Here is a 7,626-nt window from a genome sequence, read left to right as displayed (position 1 = left end):
TCCTCCTTCTCCTCCTTCTCCTCCTTCTCCTCCTTCTCCTCCTTCTCTTCCTTCTCCCCCTTCTCCTCCTTCTTCTCCTTCTTCTTCTTCTTCTCCTTTTTAAGGTTTTATTTATTTATTTGACACAGAGCACAAGTAGGGGGAGTGGGAAAGTGAGAAGGAGGCTCCCTTCTCAGGCATCCTGATGTGGGACTTGATCCCAGTACACTGGAATCATGACCTGAGCTGAAGGCAGACTCTTAACTGACTAAGCCACCCAGGTATCCCTTTCTTTGTTTCTTCTTTTGTTTCTTACATTCCACATATCAGTGAAATCATATGATAATTGTCTTTCTCTGTCTGACTGATTTCACTTAGCATTATACTTTCTTAGCCACTAATGTTGCAAATGGTTCCAACGTCCACCCTGCTGAAAAAACAAACTGCTGACATCCATGCACTGGAATAGTATTCAACAACACAAAGGAACAAACCACTTATACATGCCAAAACATGAATTATCCCCCAAAACATTATGCTACATAGAAGAAGCAAGATGTAAAAAAAAAAAAATCTACCCACTATATGATCTAATTTCTATTAATTGCCCAATAGGGCAAATTTACAAAACAGAAAGCTGATCAGTGGTTTATCTAGGACTGAGGAACAGGGATCAACCACAAGTAAATAAATTTTTTGGTTAATAAAATTACTCTAAAATTGTATTGTCATGTTGGTTTAATAGTATAGATTAACTAAAGTCATGTAATTACAAATATACAATGGATGAATTTCATGATATGCAAATGATGCCTCACTAAATTTGTTTTTTCTTAAATTCAGCTTAAGTAATACCTTTATCAGTGATGCCTCCATACTTGACAAAATTTTTACTAAAAAACAGAAAAACTGCATTTCAACTCTACTGACTATATGTAAGGTGACTCTATAATTGTTCATTTAAGCAATAACACTTCAGTAAGATTAGAGGCCTTCTGATAATAATTAGATGGGGCCACAGAAGTTAGCTAGACTATCCCAAGCAAACCAGCATGTGTGACTGATCACTTTTAGAAGTAATCAAATTCAAATTTCAGTGCTTTCATTGAGATTTGCTTAGCACAGTTTACATTTTGTAATTGCGCTATTCTTTTAAATCAGTCTTCCCACAGCTCAGGACGTGACAGACTAACTTTTCCTCAGCATCACGAGTGGCTCACCTCAGCTGTCTGACCCCATATAACACCTTCAGCCAATCGTCTGATAGAGGATTGTGCTTCCTCCTTCCTTCCATTGAAAACATGGGGAAACAGGACATGGTTAGACCAACATGTGAACCTGCAAACAGACTCTCTTCATGTTCTTTCAAAGTACGTATACAAAAAAGGTGCTAATTTTCCAAATCCCCATAATAAAACTCAACCCTTTCCTTTACAAGGAAAAATGCTAACATTCTAATTTTAACCGTTGGTGCCTCTGATGTTTTTCCTTCTCTTCTCATCCCTTCCTTCCACAGCTATCTATCTACTCCCTGCCATTGCTGCACTCACTAAGTGCAGGAGAAAGAAGGTCAGGAGAAGGCCAGCAGCCCCCAGAGGCCCTCTCCTCCACCAAGGGCCCAACAGCGCTGGATCTGTCCCAGGGCAGCAGGAGCCCAGACTCCTGTCCTGTTTCATTTGTAGCCACTGGCCCAATGAGCCTGCTGTGCTTTAGAGTCGAATCTTGCCTTCTAGGAACCTTATTCCAATAATAGTTTTAATTTTAATAACTTCATAATTTGAATGTTCACACAATGAAAATATAATACAGTAAAGTCAGTTGAATAAGCTTGAACACTCATTCTCTGCCTGCTACTTACCTGCCTTTTTTTGTCTTGAACAAAGAACACCACCCTGACAATGTTCTAGCTCAGCTCCACGATCCAACGAAATGGTAATGCTGCCAACCACCACTAGGTGGGGGTAAAAGTCAGAGGCAGGAAGGCAATCATGGATTCAGAACTGGAAGCTTGATGAAGAATGTCTAAGGAAATACTCCTCACATTATTAGTACCCTGCTGCTCTGAACTTCTAATTTAGTAAATAGATTACTACTGAGAAATTTTATTACTCTTAGGAAAATAAAACCTATGCAAAAGCATGAACTATATGTGAACTTCCATTTTTCAAAAAGAACAAGTCTTGGAACATAAAAAATATCTCCAAACAATAACCCTTATAGGGAGGTATGCTAAAGTTTAATACTATCTGAGATTGTGCTGGCTGAGAAAGAGATTTTTCTGCTGGCTCATATCTGTATTTCTTATGACTCTGTTGCTTTCATGTTTAAAACATAAGTTAAACTTACTTTTAGATCTAATACGAATAGTCCAGAATACCAAGTTAAATGGAGTTTCCCTGATTTGCTGTCCCATGGCTGTGCCTGTGATCACTCACATGAGTCTTTCTGCCTGGAATCTGCTGCACTATTGTGTGTGTGTGTGTGTGTTTCATTACTTACTGAGCTCAACGCTGGGAATAACATAACACAGTCTCTAACTCAGTTTACTATCCCAGTGGTGGAAACAGGCCAGGTCAGTGCAGAGGGCAGTGCAGCCAGCACACATGACAGGGCTGGGGGAGAGTTCCTAAGGAAATGCAGAGAACACCCTCCCAGCAACCAGGGGGTGGGGGTGGGGTGGGATAAGCCTTCTCTCCTGGGAGTGCAGAGTAGGATTGCAGAGGAAAGGTGTGAAAAACAAACTGCATGGTGGCCTGATGGGTGGGGTGTGTAACGTTTTTAGGAAAGCTAAAAAGACAACACAAGGAGACAGTACTGGGAGGTTGGACAGCTGGGTTAGGTTGGTGAAAATGGTGCTTGCTGCCAGACCAAGGACCCATCACTTCCTTTATCTTTTCTGCCACTGAAGGATTTCAGGCAGGATAAGATGGAATCAGTGCTGCATTTCCATAAATACTGAGAGCCCCCACATGTATTAGTTGTGAGTGTGGACTCTAGCACCGAGCCAGAGTTCAAATCCTAGCTCTACCTCTTATTCTTTGTATGGCCTTGCACAAATTATTCCCTTCCCTGTGCCTCAATCTGCTCACCACTGAAACAGGCTGATGAGATTTTAACCTCCTAGAATGGATTGAGGATCCCGTGGAACAATGCAGTGTTCTATGTCCCATGGTGCTCTGGTGGGGCGGGGAGAGGCTGACTGAGGCAGGGAGACAGGAGCTGGTGCAGGAACCACAGCAGGAAGAGCTGAATGGAAGGTGGGGGAGACAGGACGTGGTACAAAGCAGGAGACACAGGAGGCAGGAACAGAGAGGATGGAAACAGCAGAGTGACGGATGGGATGGGGGCCCTGAGAAAGGGCAGCTCCTCAGAGAGGCTCTGGTCTCTGTCATGGGCAACCTGGAGGATAGCACTCCCTCCTTACACAATGGGTCCTGGAGAATGGTCAGGTGAGGGGATGACAGGGAATAAGAGATCATCAAGACTCTTCCCCTGCTCTGTCTTCTGAGATGCAGACTGCACATCACAGGCTCTTTGGCCCTCGGTTACATTTATTTTACGCTCTGGGTCTCACCACGTCCCATAGAAAGACCCCATCTCACTTATTTTCTTATCCTCAATGCCTGCTGTGTGTTGAGGAGTAGAGGGAAGTAAGGAAGGGGAGGGAGGGCTGAGCTTTTGAGTGATGGGTGGAAACACAAATGATAACCACATATTTTAACTTCTTCAGATTTAAGAAGAGAAAAAGAACTCAGCAAAAAGTAGTATTTTGAAATCTCTTGACTAAAAAGCATTTTGTTAATACACTGTGAAAGAGCTCTAGAAGGAGAGATTCCAACTAGTTTAAAGACTTGCCTGTTAGTCATGTGATTCTTTGACACCTATTTATAGCATCTTTCCCTGGGGCATACCTTCCTCCCTGCAGAAATCAACATCAACAAAACCAAAGCAAATCAAAAAACCAGGTCAAGTCAGACAAATGGCCTAAAGTATGCATTTTTTTTAGAGAAATGTCAATTGCAAAACATAATAAATGGGATTCCTTTTATAAATGTATAAAATGTTATTCAGATGGTGAAGAAATACTTATTCAATAAAACGGTCCCTGCCCAAAAGAAAGGAATTACAAGAGGATAAAAGGAGGAGGAAGGTAGATGTGGGAGCTCAGCACACTGGCACAGGATGAGAGGGACCATCACAGTAAGCCTCACGGCCCCAGGGGGGAGTGACACTGGGAGATGCTGGAAGAAGTACCTGGCCTACTGCACTATAGACCATGAAAACACAGGCTGTTGTATATTGTTTCATTCATCCTGTGTTCTGCTGTATTAGTTCCCTTAAATTTGGTTGAATCACAAAAGCATTCAAGCCTCAGTCACATTAATAGTTGATATGTTTACAACCAAGCTCAATTTGATGTTTGCACACGATTACAGAAGCAACTTCCATTAGTTCTCTCTGCCGCTGCTCCAGGTCAGGTTTTCACAGAAGAACAGAGAGCACAGAAAGAAGATTTACCTTGATCTGAGTCTGGTTATTTACAATCACTCTTCAATAATAATTCTGTGTTTGTACATTTCTGCCCTATAGATGAGATGACTCAAAGTAAAACCATTTACAAGGTAATTTTCCTTCAATGTAACTTGAGATTATAACCACGCTGAAGATTCTCTAGGACATGAGACCTTCTTTTCCTATTAAGCAGGGCAAACCAAGCCAGATGCTGACAGGCATAATCACAGCATGTGTGGAAATGGCCTGGGTCTCTGCATTGAGCCTTGATCATGTCACCAGCAAGAAGGCGGGGGTGGCCCCTGGGCTTCCACTCAGGCCATCATGCAAGAAGAATTGCAGCCCAGTAATGAACCATGCAGCTCAATCCATCATGGGGCTTCCTAGTCTACGTCCAGGTGTCTCAAAGCCCACTGGTGCTGATAACAGCCTGGCAGGGCTCAGGATCCCACAGCACTAAGAACCCCTCCACTCCTCACAGGAGGATGGGGGAGGCCTGAGGTGACTGAGCATTTGTCTGGCTGGCTCTCTCCCTCCTTCCTTTATGTTCCTCCCTCACCTACCACTCGTTCCCTCCAGGCACCACCTCCGCTGATGGTGGCCCCACAAAGCCACCGCCTGCTCTATGGAAGCCACGAGAGACTCTGGAGAGTCATTGACTCTTACAGTTGCTGCCTCAGCTCAGCCTGCCTGGTTTCCATCTCTCTATCCCTGAGAACAGGGCTTTGAAGATGCACAGAGAGCGAAGTGTCCTAGGACTGGCGTCACAGGGACAGAGAGGTGCTGGCTGTTTCAGGTGTTGCAATGTCCTTTCCCCCAGGGCTCACACTGTCTTCTAGGAAGCCTGGCCTGACAGCTGGAGAGAGGAGCCATGTTCTCTCCTCATCCTGTTCTCCATCTGTTCTGGATTTCTGCTGGGTCGGCTGAAGGATGGAGACCTGAGATCCAACACACCCCCCTGAGAATGGAATGAAATGATGGGGAAACACAGCCGAAAGCCCCTGAGGAAAAAGCTGGAAGGACAGACATGACCAGGAGAGAGAATTGCAGTCTCCAGGAGCTCACACTGGAAATCGAGGCTTCACTATTATAGACGGTGATGGTATAGAACACGTGGGAAGGTGGACCTGTGACAGGATCACTTTGGGGGTAAAAGGCACTGGCCACAGCTGTTGTCAGCTGACAGTCACATAATCCAGCACCATCTGAATTAGACATTTGACATTGCAAAGGCACCTGTTCCCAAAAGACACCTGTCTGAGCCAGAAGCTCCTAATGCCTGGAAAAGCTCTGCCAGGCTGGGTTCCTGCCCACATCACTCTGTCTCCAGCCCTTGAACACGCACCAGGCCAATGTGGGCTGCTCCGTGGTGCCCCATCCCTCCCTGGCTGTTGGTGCTCTCCCTCTTCCCAGGGTCCAGCAGGCTAGTGTGTTGGCAAGCTAAGTTTGTCCCCCACAAAGTCCAGCTTGGAAAGGCAGTCTCCCCACAGAAGGGACCCGAAATGCAGACGTCGGGCTCCCCTATTTGTTGGGGAGCCCAGACATCACTCACAGGAGTTTGACCCTCCATCCCCCAGCTAAGATATCCGATAACAGGACACCTGGCCAGAGTGATGTTAGCAGTAGACTGACTGACAGCATGGGGGTCAGGGGACTCCTAGTGTACAGAGCCCCTGAGCTGTCAGGGACAGCCTTGCTGCTGACAGCCAGTCTGGGCAGCAGCACAATTGTCTGCCACTGTCGGTGGATGAATTAATGCAGTGGCTGCCACCAGGGGCACCAAAAGCAGCACCGAGGAGCAATGAACTGGGGGGGACAGACAGATGGACAGACATGGATTGACAGGAAAGCTGTTCCATGTATATGAATGTAAATATGCACATTCACAAGCAAATCTCTGTAGTTTTTACAGGTACGTACGACCCCAAGCCTATTAGTCTATTTTCTCATTTGAGGCTAGGGGAATGGGGGCATTGCAAGGACGACCCACTCACCAAAAACTACCACTCACACTAAGTACACAGTTGGAAAAAACAGGTTTCCTGCTTTGTATTTCTGGGCCCTTCCACTCCTAAGTGACTCTTTGCTGTAATAGACTTTACTGACCTGGTGAGGAATACTGAAGATCAGGTGCAGGACATACCTGCAATGGCCAGGAGGGGGTGGTAGAAGTCAGTGTAAGTAATAAGTAAACCGATGCAGTACTTAAGAGGGAAGCACATTATTTAAAACAAATAAGAAACCTATCTAACCTATTAGGTTAGATCACAATTCGCATTCAAAGCAACAACTCAGAGAGAACATAAATTAATATCTGAGTGAAAAACATCCAACAGGTTACATAGCGCACATGCTTCATTAACCTATTAACATGGCTGACTTGAAGTTCTCGGGGAGCTCTTCTTAGTGGGGCTACTCAACCTCCTGAAGACTCTGTCATCTTCAGAATGGGATGAATAACACCTACTTTATACTTGCAAGGAAGGAATCAATATGTACCATGTATGGCACTCAATAAAGTGTATTTGACATTATTTAATGGATCAATGATTACTGTTAACGAACTTAAAAAAAATTAGTCTCTCTAAAAGGCAAGCAACTATTAATTCACCAGTTCTAGAAGAATTTCTATTGTGTTCTGAGGCCCGGCACTGTTACTGGAATGACGGCTCTTCAAGAACAGCTTCTGCTCTGTGTTCCCTTGACATGTGAGAGATATTGCTAAGTTCTGCAACCTCTCTGAAATTTTTCTCATGACCTTACTTATTCTTAATCTTTAGAGCTTAAACATAACTCTCTCTGTCTCTGTGTATGTGTATATATAAATATATATAATATATATATACACACATATATATATATTATATATATACATATAATTCTACATGTATAGAATGGATGCTGTGACAGGTTTTGCAATTGTTAGTCTTGTGTTTAAATCAAGGCTCCATTACTTATGTGACTGCACAGATGAAATATTTTAAGATTTCAATGAGCTGCTCTGCCAGATGTGGTTGTTATAACTATGTTGGCGTGTTATTATAAGAAACAAGTGGTTATAAGAATCACATCGTACTTCAGACTGGCTGATAATATTTATTTACAAAGCAACCAACTCGGCCCAATCCTTGGCCC

Source organism: Lontra canadensis, unplaced genomic scaffold (assembly GCF_010015895.1).
Source record: "Lontra canadensis isolate GAN:19392208 unplaced genomic scaffold, GSC_riverotter_1.0 scaffold48, whole genome shotgun sequence".
Lineage (NCBI taxonomy): Eukaryota > Metazoa > Chordata > Mammalia > Carnivora > Mustelidae > Lontra > Lontra canadensis.
This window is presented reverse-complemented; position numbering follows the sequence as displayed.